The sequence below is a fragment of the Aythya ferina genome (assembly GCF_964211825.1).
Source record: "Aythya ferina genome assembly, chromosome: 11".
Taxonomy (NCBI): Eukaryota; Metazoa; Chordata; class Aves; order Anseriformes; family Anatidae; genus Aythya; species Aythya ferina.
In genome coordinates, this window is record NC_140307.1 from 16,015,196 (window position 1) to 16,029,125 (window position 13,930).

General features: G+C 35.9%; 1 protein-coding gene across 7 annotated transcripts in view; it reads left to right on the forward strand.

Moving 5' to 3' along the window:
* Window positions 1–13,930, forward strand: part of OTUD7A (OTU deubiquitinase 7A) — a 118,271-nt gene that overhangs the window by 57,366 nt on the left and 46,975 nt on the right. For all 7 annotated transcript variants that reach the window (XM_084532423.1, XM_084532422.1, XM_084532421.1 and 4 more), the window contains one exon: window positions 6,657–6,793. The gene's annotated coding sequence lies outside the window, so the exon portion shown is untranslated. The remainder of the gene's footprint in view (window positions 1–6,656; window positions 6,794–13,930) is intronic.

A 13,930-nucleotide genomic window follows, 5' to 3' on the forward strand; every position in this document is an offset into this window, starting at 1 on the left:
TAGCTAATGCAGACTCCAGAGGGCAACTGGAGCACCTTATCTACATCTGTGTACTGTCCTGGGAGAACTTCACATCTCCATTTGTGTATTGATTTCTCTGGCAGAGGCTAGGGGCTCTGAAATTCTTGCAGTGTCTTTTTCCATCACTTGATAAGAAAGGGTAAACCTTCAACTATGCTCTTAGGATCTGCAAATCAGGATTATGCTCAGCTGGAAATTAAGTTTTGAACTCAGACGTCATTGGAGAGTGTCATGTTAGCAAACTGACAAGCATGTAGCCTTGAACTGGTATGAAGCGTCATGAAAGGGGGAAAGCATTTTTAGCCTCGATTAGTAACAAATGAGACTTTGCCCATCTGGCCATGTGTTGTTCCCAGTTTCCCTGTAACCATTGTGCAATTTGAAAAATAGTTAGAATTGTGTAAACTAATTAATTAGTTAAAAATTTGTGAAAGTCTGTGACTGCTGGAGAAGAAAGATGGAAATTACAACCTTGCTGATTTCTGTGCTCTTTGACAGCAGTTGTCTGGCTGGTCAAATGCACACGTGTTTCTGGACTGCCTCTGGGATGTGCTGGTGGTGGCTGAAGTTCAGGGTGTAAAGGACACATTATGTTTTTTTAAAAAAAAACAAAATTAAAAAAAAAAAAAAAGCAAGCTTCCTTCTTTTTGCTACTCACAGGAAAAACTTCCTGTGAAGCTGATAGGGTTTTACAAGTAAGTTTCGCACATATCAAATTGATTCTGTGAATTCACATTAGCTGTGCCTCAAAGCTTGCCAGTATTTGTGTGGTGTTATTAACTGAAGGTAGATAGATGGGTGCAGTCAAAACTGAAGAGATCCTCACCTGCAGTGTTAAGAACTGGTTCGTGTTTCTCAGAAAAGTTAGAGCTGTTTGTAAACCCGGAAGGTCACTGACTTTGTGCTGCTATCACACTTGTGCCTCTTACTGCAGCTTCTGGGGTGCTTTCAGAATGAACTTGAGTTTCATCTTCCACAATCAACAAGTGTTTTTTTTAAGTGTCCTTTTGCAAGAATACTGGCTGTTATTTCTTCACAGAAGCAGCAATTTGCAAATGATGTTTGAAGCTAGGTCTTTCTCTTCACTGTCTCTCTTCAGAGCAAATAATTCACGTTGTGTTGTTTGATACACGTCGGCTAGTCATGACCAGGAGAAAGTTGAGAAGCCTAGAGGTGGGAGCAAAAGTGCTGTAAAAACTAAAAACCAAATTTCGTTTTTACTTCTCTGTGCTGTTTTTTCAGACTGTTTGAAATACAGATAGAGGACGAAAAGAAGAGCGACTGCAGTTCCTAGCTGCTCTCCCCATTAGCACTCTCCAGAGCAACACATGCTCTGCATTTTCTCTGTGTTCAGCAAAGGCAGGGTGAAAGTCTATTGACCTACTTGCTATCCTTTCATTATGAACATTACTTTACTACTAATTTTCCATGACAGGAAGGCCAAGTGTTGTATTATTCTAGTAGTTCAGGGGCTTTCCTCAGTCAGGTTTCTTAACTAAGAATCTTAATTTTTTATCTCTGTATGGAAAGTGAAGCCCTTACCAAAGATGTTGCTTGCACAAATGCATCTGTCTTCATCTCATTAGTGTTTAGTGGATAGATGTATTCACAGAAAGGACAGAGAAAAATGTGAGGAACTCCATCACTTGGTGAATTCATGAAGTAGTTTGGAACAGGTCTGGCTGCTCAGGAAGACTTCCCTGGTCAGCTTTCAGTGGTGACGTTCTAACAGGGTCTGGCCTCCAGGAGGTAAGGTGTTATGTGAAAGTTGACTGCTTTGCTGTAAGTAGCAATGGCAATTGTAGTAGAAATTCTCTGAATGTCATTCTGTTTGAGGGCATCCTTCGCAGAGCTTTCCATTCCATCATTTGAATTGCAGAGAAAATAGAGACAGATTTTCAGCTCCCCTACTGGAGGTTGTTTATCTAATTTTGGGCCTTTTGGCTATGGCTTTACTTTAGGAGACTGACAGTCTAATTTAATCAAACAGATGTGAGTATATGCAGCCTATTCAATCACATAGGCTGTGTAAAAAAAAAATCGCAGGTCAGATTCAGGGCTGTTGGAAGTTGCCAGGGAAATTTTTTGCAGCTCAGTCTCTTTTGGATCAAATCTGTTTGTGAAGGTGATATTTTTAGTTCATGGTATTGGAAGGGTCTTGTCTTTAGAGTTCCTAATCATAGAAAACATCACTGTTGCATGTAAGAAAATATTACCTGGTGTGCATTATGTTGCATATAACTAGATACATCTCTGTATCATTACTTAGAAAAAAAAAAGCCAAGTACTGGAGGTATGAGCTTAGTTCAGATCCAAGTTTAAACATGTGAGTAGTTGATGGTAGTGACATCCCTATTTTCCTGACAGTACCATTTCTCCTTTGATGCTAGTGCTTGAAAAAACAAATTATTACCAACCAGATAAAATTCAGCCTGTACCTTTTACATTTTAAAGCATTATGAAATGCCCATAGGTTTGCTTTTCTCTCTACTGACTGCAGCTCCAAGAAATTAGCTTGTTCTGTCTGTCATGAAATGGAGAACACTTGCAGTTAAGTGACTGGTTCAGCAGAGTGAAAATCAAAAGGTTTTTTTCCGAAGCATTTGTAAATAAAAGAACAGCTGACTCAGATAAGGAAATATTGCACATGATCACTGTCTGGCAAACTGACTGATTTAGTAAAAAGTTTACTGACATACACAACAAAAACATTTTTTTTCAAACAGGTTTTTGCGAAATGAAGCAGAGAAACGAGCTATCCCGTTTCTCTGCTTCTCGTCCTCTGATCAGTCATCCATTCAGCCACCATTTTGATCAGCCCAATTAGTTGCTTTTTTAAAGGTGATGGAAGAGCATGGTTTGTAGCAAAATGTTGTTTTTCCTCTTCTATGTGATCCACAGTCTTGCCTGTTTGAGCATTTGCTGTAACAAACAGTCCTGCTGTATTGTATTGTGGGACCAACTCCCCACCTTGTGTAATAGCTTTTCTCTTCCCCCCCCACTGTCCCTTCTCAGCTGTTTGTACTTTGTTTGACTTGTAACTGTAATTATAGATAATCTTTGAAATCATCCCTTTTCCACCTCCACATCTTTTTATTATGAATCAGGAGTCATGGAATTCTTTTTCTTCCTTGATTTTCTGCCGAATAAGCAGACCTGCTAATCGGGAAGAAGAATTTTGTGCTGTGCTTCTTTGAAGAATTTCTGTTGAAATGACAGTGCGTATCATCCAAAGTGACAATACCTTTTTTTCTAAAAATAAACAGCAACAACTCCCAGTCAGCTTTGCTATGCATTTAGTTTCAGCTCAGCAGCTAAGCACGTGTTTTGATCCATGTCTTTAAAAAATAATAAAATGTGTGAAAGAGAATGTCACTGTGGATAGCTTCAATGATTTGATTTTTTTTTTTTTAAGGCATGATGATCTATTCCAGTTTATTTTCTAGGGCTTTTTTAATGTAAAAAGGAGCCAAACGTTTAAGATAGTTTTAAAGATATAGATATATATCTAAAGATATATATTTTAAAGATATAGATATAGATAGATATATATCTATATTTTTAAAACTAATTCATTTTGCAGTAGATTGAACTGAAAGATATTTGTGTGCTGAAGCTTGCAGTAAGCTATGCAGAACAAGTTCTAATTCCTTAGTGACGTTGTCATCAGGTTTGATGACTAGGCTCAAGGGGAATGCAAATTCTTCTGTATTTTCCCCTCCTTTTTTGTCTAGTAGTCTATTTTTTTTTCAGGGGAGATGGTTCTTTGTTTAAGTTTACAGGCACTGTTTTTATATGTGAGCTTGGTACATATGTTAAAAACAACAGCAACAAAACAGGCACCTTTATTATTTGCTTTAACTGTTGCCCATAGACATTAATATTCAGTGTGGTGGAGGGTTTTTGTTACCCCACCTCCAGGCTTATTTTGCAATCAATAGCAATTTCCATTTTTTTCTGGCTTCCTAAATTTCCTGTTTCACACACTAATATTTAACTCCAACTGTGTCCTGCTTTTCATAGTACATAATAATAGGTGATGATGACAATGACAATTAGAACTAATGGTCTACTTCTTAGAGACACTGAATATCCACTAATCCCGTTGAAGTTATTCAGAAATACTCAACAGCTCTAAAAAATTAGGCTGCACCTTTTTTAAATCAAATTTGACCATCTGTTAGCTGCCAATGCTTTTTTTTGTTGTTGTTATTTACTGTTTTGTGTGTTTCCTTGTAACACTTTCCTTGATGCATCAGCTTCCAGTTTTTCTTGGTGAACCTAAATGTCCTGTTAATTATGATTATTGTTACTTTTTAAATTGTCTGAATTACAGTAAAAATTTAAAAGGCAGAGGTTGACAATTGTTATGACTGCAGAGGTAGCTATTTCTTACTTGCAGTGAGAGAAAACTTAGAATGTTACCAAATTGATTTGACTAAATGAAAAAACGATTTTCTTGCTGTTCAGAGCATTTAATGTATTCATAAAATGTTGATGAAGAGCCATTTTCAACACTAGATAGTTTCACAATGGCCATGTTACTGGATTTTTGCTTGATAATGGAGTGTAATTTATAGTTTGTGAATATGTATAGGCCTAAGTCTGAAGAAGTTGCAACATGAAGAAACAATGTGAAAGAAAACAGAATTATGATAGTACAGAACTTCTTTTGCCTTTTTAAAATAATAATAATATAAAAAAGAAATATTTAATAACATGACAAAATTAGAAGTGACCAAGCTTGCTGTTTTGGTACTTCAGTGATGAAAGTTTTCACCTCTTCCCATTGTGAGTAAGAGGTCGCTGACAAGGTTCAAAAATATATATTTAGCACTTGTGTTCTCCAGTAATTTCTATACTAATATTTCACAGCCGTGTAGAACTTTCATATGCTCTTCATACTAACTGGACTAACACTGCTAGCATCCCCAGAGGCTACTAATCACCAGCTGGAAGTTTCAGTCAGTTTTAGAGCAGATCATACTGAAACCAGAGGCACCAAAGTTAACCCAGACATGCTGCCAGACACCTGTCAGTGGCAGACTCCATTCCCTCTTCCTGTCAAGGCTGGTTCCTCAACAGCATTTTTAGCTGAAGAAATGGCCAGAGTGAAGAAAACCTGAAGCTTTGCTGGAAACAGTTAGTTGTCAGAGATGGCACTGCAAATCCACTTTCTGTAGGTACTTCTGTAAGTTAACTCTGGTATGACTTTGTCAGTTCTAGCAGTCCTTCAAACAAATTAATTTAAACTGTCAGGGACTTTTTTTTTGATTATCTATCCACTGCAACTGTGGCTGCATGTGGATGTTGGTCACAAGCTAGACTAATCAGTTCTTTGAAACTTGTCATTTCTATTTAAGAAAGACCTAAGTAGTGATGGTGACTATCCTTACTCTAAACAGATCTTTCTTCAGATGGTCTGTTACCAATCACACTTCTTAAATATTACTGCTTCATTATTATTATGCATTGTGTATCCTTCACATGTTGCTTGAACTAAATTCTATCCTTGCAAAGAACTGGCAGCAATGCAACTGTAGGTAAGCCTTGTTCTAAATAGAGAGCTTAGGCTAAATGAGCCTAGCCTCACTAGAACTAAGAACCAAGGCAATGTAGCTTTTGTATTCTCCTAAAACTACTTCAAATCCCATGCTTGAAACAAAACTAATGGAAGGGACTGCACACTTGAGTCTTTGTGTGGAGGTGCTCATCCAGGTGCAACACAATGATAGTGGAAGAGGTTTTCAGAGCTGTGCTGCTGGTCCTAAGCTACAGAGAAGATGGTAGGAAGTGTTTTGGTCCTGTTTCAGAAGAATTGAATCATTAGGTCCCTTTTGAGTTTAGGGCAAAAATTACATGTGAGTCTTAGAGAACTGAGGCGGAGTGGAGGAAGCTTCTTCAGCACCTTGGCTGTGATTACTTCCCAATATTAGACAGAAATAGGGAAAAAATGAGAAAATTATTATAAGCATTCATTCTTAATGAAGAACATGGTTATCTGGCCTCAGATGATTTTTGAAATACTTATGTAACATCCTTAATCTGTGTTTCCTTGTTTTCTTTGTCAGCTTCCCGTGGAAGTTATTGCAGGCACCAAACAAATGTACTAAGATGAGTTAAATTTGTCCCCATAAAAATAATTGCAGATGAGGTTACTCTACAGCCTGAACCTTTTCATAGCTAATAATTTTATGCTGTATACATTTCTATATATTTCTCACGGACCAAATTGTGGTAATATGGGGAGCATTCTTCAGTTTATTGGATCACTATGCATAAAAATACAACAGACAAGAGGAAAAAAAGTTGCAAAGCTGTATTCGTTGAATCTTAATAAAATAAACTGAGGAATTTTTAAGTGAGAATTACCATTTTCATGTAGGATACATAGCCATTAGGATATTTTTGTACATTCATAATTCATATTTTTCTTCATTTTTTTGGGTTGTGTCCAAGCAATCTGTTTAATGCAAACTATTGCACACAGTAATTTATCTGCATTGATAGTAGTGTATCCATTAGGCTGTTGGTGTCAAAAGTAAAGTTGGTGCTTGACAGTGATAGGTATCATTCAAATAGTCCAGAATAAATGCAATGATTAATATCTTGTCTTTTTTTTTTTTTTCTTCCAGATTTCTCAGGGGACACAATTTTGCTTATTCATACCTTGTACTGTGGCAAAAATGGATTATTTTCATCACCAAAAACCAGCAGCATAACACCCATCCAACACTTGCCTCAAGGAAATCTTATTTAAAGTCTGTTCAAAGTAAGTCAAATGAAAAACTTGCTTAAAGGTAGCTCTAATCTGCTGTGTATCTATTTATGGCTCACGAACAAGCAGCCATAACAAGAGAACTAATCTTAGCAGTCTGGCTTTTCAGCAGCAGCTGTTTGTTCTTAAATGAAAGTATTGGAGGAAATAACTTGCTGTAAAGCAGAGGTTGAGGTTGAGCTACTTCCTGACCACTGCATGCCAGTGCGTCATACCTGTGTAGTCTGTTCCTCTCCCCGCAGCCCCAGTAGAAGTTTACTGCAGTATGTAGCAAATCAGACAATATGGGGTTATGCATGAATAACACAATCAAAAAGATTATCTGCATTGTAAATGAAGACTCAGATTCACGTTGCTATGACAATTTTAGAATTCACAATGTAGAAATAGTGGGCTATTTAACTCAAAATGTAAGAAACAGCAAGTGTTTGTGCTGTTTTTCATTGTGTTGGTTTTTGAGCTGCTTGCATTTCATGGTGCCTATAGGCCTAAGTGTTGCATTTTTAATGCAATGTGAACTTAAAAAATAAAAACTAAAATTAAAGAAACTGCATGTTATTTCCAATAATGATTATTTGGGTATCTTGCATTTTTTTTTAATTTTTTTTTTTTACCCCACGTACTGAAGGAAATTGTATGCATGCAGAGTATTTGCAGAGCATGTAGTATTTATATGTTAGAGAAAATGGTGCGGTTAGAGCTTTGGCCAGCATACCTTCTTTATCTGAAAGAAGGATTAAATCTAGAGGAATACGTTCAGTATTTTAAAACAGTATTTTTTTTTGTAGCAGCATCAGGTAAAATGTGTAAGGCAAAAATAACGGAAAAAATCAAAATGAGGAGAAAATCTACAGTGTTCTAATTCCTTATATTCTGTAGAGATGTGTTCTAGTAGAAGAGGTATAGGTTACTTAATGAAATTGTGCATTTAATAAGAGGCCTCAAATTGTATTTCTACAGCAGTGCAATGTGCTTCCTACTTCTTTATCACTCTCATATAAAAGAATAATTGATACTTGAATTTGACTTAAAATGGAGCTCTGTTTTAGTGACATTCCATTTTTATCAGTGGCATTACGTTTATCTCTTGCACTGCTGCCTTCTAACAGAATACAATTAGGACATCGTGAGGACTTGTGAGTATAGTAAGGGAGATGCCGTAACTGTCTTATGTTCAGGCCCTTTATCTGTACATGAATACAAAAACATTACAGCAATGCAGTTGTTTTATCCTGAAAAAATACTGATGGAGGGATGTGGAGGATCCTTACCTGGAAAGGTTCTGTTTCCTGCTTGTTGGTTTATTTCAGTTCTAGACCTGTTTCCATGAACATTTATCTGTGATGGTTTTTCTCTCTGACAATAACATTTATAACACCGTAGTGTTACTAAATGCTTCTGAGGCTCTGTGAAAAAATTGTAAAAGTGTTCCTGCAGAACGGAGGGGCAGTAACACTGCCTGAGCAGGTGCATTAATTCCCCTGTGTGCGCATCTGGAGTGGGGCTGGTGCTGTGCTTTTGGCCAGGCTGTTAGCAGCGGCACGGTGCAGGTAGAGCACCTCTTGGGCCCCTTGCTGTCAGTGACTGGCGGTGGTTTAAGGGGAGTCTGGTGCTTTAATGTATTGAGTGTTTCTAGCTTTCAATGATGATTTTTCAGTGGGAGTGTGCCACAGCTTTTAAGCACAGCATGATCTTTTCAGTCTTTCTTTTCTACATTCTTTTATCTTAGCCTAAAATATAAGGTCCTAACCTCTAATTCTTAAATAATTCTCAAATGATGATTTAGTGGAGTCCTTTATCAGTAGCTGTAGCTTCAAAGAATTCAAATAAATAAACGAGTAGTAGATGTTTTAAATAGTATTTCTGAAAGTGAACAGTCTTTCTCTTCTCTTGGATAATAGTACTTTGCTGCTTCCCACGGGGGGGTCATTGTGTTGACTGAGGATTCTTCAGCACAGTTTCCTGCATTGTCTATTTTTCCACTTCTGTGTCAAATGTATCGGTTCAGGGCTCATCTACACAAGATACCAAGGAGAATTGATGCAAGTCAACTAAATGTAGGAATGTAAGGAGGACAGCTTAAATCCCACCAAGTGTCTGTGTGCACTCTCCCATTCATTATTAAAGTGGCCTCTAGTGAATTTAGTTTAATCCACTTCAAAGGCAAGATGAGCCAAACCAAATTAAGGCCCCATTTTTATTCCCAGATGGAAATGTTTGCAAAGGAATTTAATGGACTTGGACAAATCCAGTTAAATTAATTTGGGTTGATTTTCCTGTGTCGCATTGTGTAGACAAAACCTTAGTAGTAATGCCTTATTGGAGCTTTTTTTTTTTTGTCATTCTTCACCTTTTATTCCTATAACGCTGGTATTTTAAAAAAGATATTTGGTGATAATTGTCTTAGTCACTAAATGCTGTCTTGTCGTCTTACATGTCTTTGGAATCAACGTTTTGTAACTAATTTATAAAGATATGACTTTGCTCTCAAGTCTAATGCATATTACTGTATGTTAGGTATTTGTTACCATTTGGGCTATTCCAGCCAATGCCTTTTAACTCATCACTGCAGCTACATCTCAGGATCTCAACCATCCAGCAATGTTTTAAAGTGTGTTTTTTTGTTTGTTTGTTTTGTTTTGGTTTGGTTTGGTTTTAAACAGGTTTTTCAGAATTGTGTGGTTCTGATAGTATTTAAGTGTTGACCATATGTCCCCTTTATAATGCAATTACACATCGTCTCTTAGTGGAGTGATTTGCCATTCTGACAGCAGAATGCAGTAAGGTGCAGCTAATTTGAATGAAGGTCTTTGTGACTTGAAGCATCTTATGATAAGAACATATACATAATATTAATGACAAGTAGTTTTTCAACATACACATGCAGACAGCTATACACACAGTTTATATATATATATGTATGTATGTATGTAACAGGTATAGTTTCTTCTACCATGTCTACGGGTGAGGAGCTGGTCCTCCAAGCTCAGTACAGAGGCCTTCAGAAACATTTTGGAGAAATACTGAATAGCTTAAATGGTAGTTAAATAGTAGTTTGTGCAGAGGCATTTCCTGAACACCATCTTTCACTGGAGTTCTGTGAGCAGAACAGGTCCAGTCATACTAAACAGACTGCAAAGTTTAGAACTACTTCACCTCCAATAAAAGAGAAGTGTGTGTATGTAAATACATGCACATTTAATTTTTTAGGATATGTTCTAAATGTAAGCTTAAAAGCTGCATTTAATCTCTGTGCTAAAACTGGAGACTCTGTGAAGGTAAAAGTGGAGCAGCAGATGAAACCCAGAAGTTACTGTGTGATATGTAGAGTAGCACTAGCTACCTAACTTCACATGTCTGAATTCATTTCTGTGTGTTTTATTAGACTGTGATGTTAGGGTTTTCCTCTGCCACCTTCTGTTTGACACAAATTTTGCCCAAAATCCATGTGCTTATTTTCCTCCTTCCAGTTACTGGATGGTCATAAATAAATAAAATAAAAAAGAACTACAGATTTGTACACCTTTCTTCATATAGCTAGATATGCTGTTAAGTACCATTTCAGATAATTTCTCCTTTTATATTTTGGGAATTGCAGTATGTTGTGCTCAGCTGTTGCTAGTCAGGCTGGAAATCTATAGGACTTCCCATTATCTAGCTTCTGCTTTGGAATTTCTCTGAAGTTGAGTTCTTCTTTCTGGTAGCTTTCTAGTTGGTTAAAAAAAAAAATCATGCTTCCTGAATGAGTGTATTTTATTCTACATATTTATACTTACAACTCTTCTTAGTCTTTTTGACAAATATATGTGAAAAATATACACTTCTTAAGATTTTTTTTTTTTTTTTCTGGGAAAGTATGTACTGCTGAAGTTTCCTGCTGAGAAATCGGTATTGTGGTGTTAGAGTTTTGAATTAACATAATCAGTATGGTAGATTCGTCCAAGGATATATTTTATAGAAATAATAATACATCAGTACTGATAATCACTCTAGTGCATTGGTTAGGTAATACATGCATCTGCAAATGACACATGGCTTGCGACAGTCTGAATACTAGATTCTTACTGACAGCTAAAAACCCCTTTGAAGTCCCAGATAACAGCAAATTCCTGTTAAATGTAGTTGTCAAATTGCTGACCCATTTGAATTCAAAGGAGCAAGAAAAATAACTTGTTCTTTCTGCAAGCATTAAAATTAATTTAACTGTAAGTATACATATACAAGAAGAAGAGAAGAACTAAGGGGCCTGTTGTGAATTTATGAAGGGCTTTCATACAGAGGTATTCATCCACTACTGTTTAAACAAATACAGATCTTACAGTGCCAAATTCAAACCTTCCAGATTAAATAAACAAGAAAAAAACAATGGAGCAATTGTCAAATGTGACACTAATTCAAAATCATTAACTTTTTTAGAAACAGAAGTTTTCAGATGGATTAGTGTGATCATTTCAATAGCGAGATTATTCTAGTAGATTCTGTTTAACTCATAACAGTGTCCTGAATAAAAGACCAAGGAAAGTGCCAAATACTAATTAACCAAAGGGGGAAGGAAAAAAAAAAAAAGGCAAAACACATGGTTATGTGGTTGATTGAAACACTACTACAGTGATTTGTATAGATGAATGTGACTCAAGTTACATTTTTAGTTTATACCATAATGTTACAGTTTTATAAAACTGGGTTTTTATTGTTGCGTGCACGTTGCTTGGCTCCTGGGGAATTCTGCAGTTTTCCTTCAGTGACTGGTTTCTTGAACCAATATCTCTATTAAAATTCTAGAGTCTAACATTTGAGCAGTTATTCTTATCCCTGGAAAATGTATTAATTCTTCATTTCTTATAAGAAATTAATAGAAGTCTTGTTGACAAGGAAGAAAACAAGACACCTATTCTGGAAAATAAGGTCGACTTGCCTTAAGTTCCTCTTGAAGGTAGAGAATTGCAGACATAGAGAATAACATTACTGTTATGTCAGCTGGTAACTCTGAGACCTCTATACATTTACCATGCTTGTTTCATACCAAAAAAATAAATGGGCTTACAATTTAGCTATGTGGTTATGTACTGATATCTATATATATATGCACGTATGTGTATAAATATAATCGCCATCATCATAGTTAAGATGTCTGAATTCATACAGGTAGTGTTTGCATATTTTACTAGAGGCATGTTTTTTGTTTTGTTTTGTTTTGTTTTAAAAAAAGGGACAATAAAATTTTTACAGAGGGAAAAAAACATCCTGTCAACGAAGTTGAAATTGTTCAAGTGATCACACATCTTTTTATTGATATGTTGTATTACATACTCTATTTTAAACATAGAAGACAAACATTTACAGTATAGTCCATATTTTAATATAAGCTACACATTTGCTAGTTAGAAAAATCTAACTAGGGAAAAGACTTTTTTCTTACACCAGTTCTTCATGTGTAATCATTGCCACCTTTGACAAGGGCATATAAAATACTGCTGTAAATTTAAGGTATTGTTTTGCACCAGTGTAAATTCTTTCAGGAAGAATCGCACTCGTAATCTTATATTCTCTTTGTATATATACACCTATATCTGTTCCATATGTATGTAACCTATTGCAGAAGTAAGCGAATTCCTACATGGGTGCAACTTGCTTATATAATTTTTCAGGTGGAAGTTATCCAGAGCAAGGGAAAAGGTTCAATACAGGCTTTTCTCCTTTGGAAATTGTTTTAATGTTGGAATGTGGACCATCTTAATCCATGGTCCTCTGAGAATAACCCCTAAAAGGGTTACCTAGAAACTTAGTTTATTCAGAAATGTCAAAAAAAAAATAGGCCACAGGATTGCAAAAAACTGTCCAGTTCTTCAGACTGGTTTCATATTACTGCAGAATGTTATGTTGTACTTTATGTGCACTTCTGTAGCCCTATTTTTACAAAATAATTCAGTATTTTCTTCCCAGTACTTCTGTCACTGGGGACCCTGCCTTTATTTCTGGACTGTATTTTCCTGTGTTTTGATGCATTTATGAGGAACAGTTACCCAGTTCTCTACTGTGTTTTCTTAGGATCTGCAAGCTAGGCTCTTTGGGTCACTTGTCCTATGATGAAATGCTTAACTTCTGATGCTCTGCAGCCTTTTATTTCATCTGCTTTAGTTTGAAGTGATTTCTGAGTTACTGAACTTGCTTCTAGTGTTCCAGAAGAGGCTTTGCCAACATCTGTCTTTCATTTTTACCTTTTAGTTCTATTTTGGATACTGCCAAATGGAAATATGCTTGTATGTATTTATTTTTTTTATTTTTTCCAAGTACATCTTGGATGCAGACCTGACTATATCAAGATAAAATACACATATACATTATGTGTATGTGTATAGCTGGGGACGTTTACCTCTACCTATGTGTATATCTGTATACACATGGTGTGCTTAGAGATAAATGTCCCCAGCTATTCAGGAAACACTGGAGAAAAAAAAAAAAAAGCCTGATTGAAGTGTTATGCTGCTTACAAGAAGTTTACTGAATTGAAGTGAGTCTGTGTAAAATAGTGTTGAAGCTAACCCACATAAAGGACAGGGAGATGTTTCATGTTTGGGATGTGGTCAGTGTTCCTGTAGGCATACTGCACTGTTCGTTACTTTAAAAATTGTGTTTTGATTGCTGAAAAAAGAAATCAAATAAATAAATCAGTGTAATTCCTTTCAGATGCTCTTGGCAGATTTTTTTCTTTCTATATTTCAAACAGGTCCTGTATCTTTACAGTTAATCACTTTTTCCTTGGTTGAAAAACACTTTGAACAATTTATTTTCACATACACATGCTATTCATACCAGACAATCTTAAGAGACGTATTTTGACATTAAATACCAGCCCTCTTAAAGCTGGTGTTCTGCTTCTAAACAAATCTCTAATGGATTCGGTTAATTACAGTTTTTTGCTCAATAACTTTTATTTCATATATGAACGTTTGGCAAAATGTTACCTAATGAAAAGTGGAGCAGCTTTAGAAATGTAATAACCTAATAAATATCTCTGGCTTACTGAAAAAAAAAAAAAAAAAAAAAAAAAAGAAGTCCATGTGAAACTGTAAGTAAATACGTTTTACATGCAGAAAAGAATGAAAAATTGCAAAACCTTAATTCAAAGAA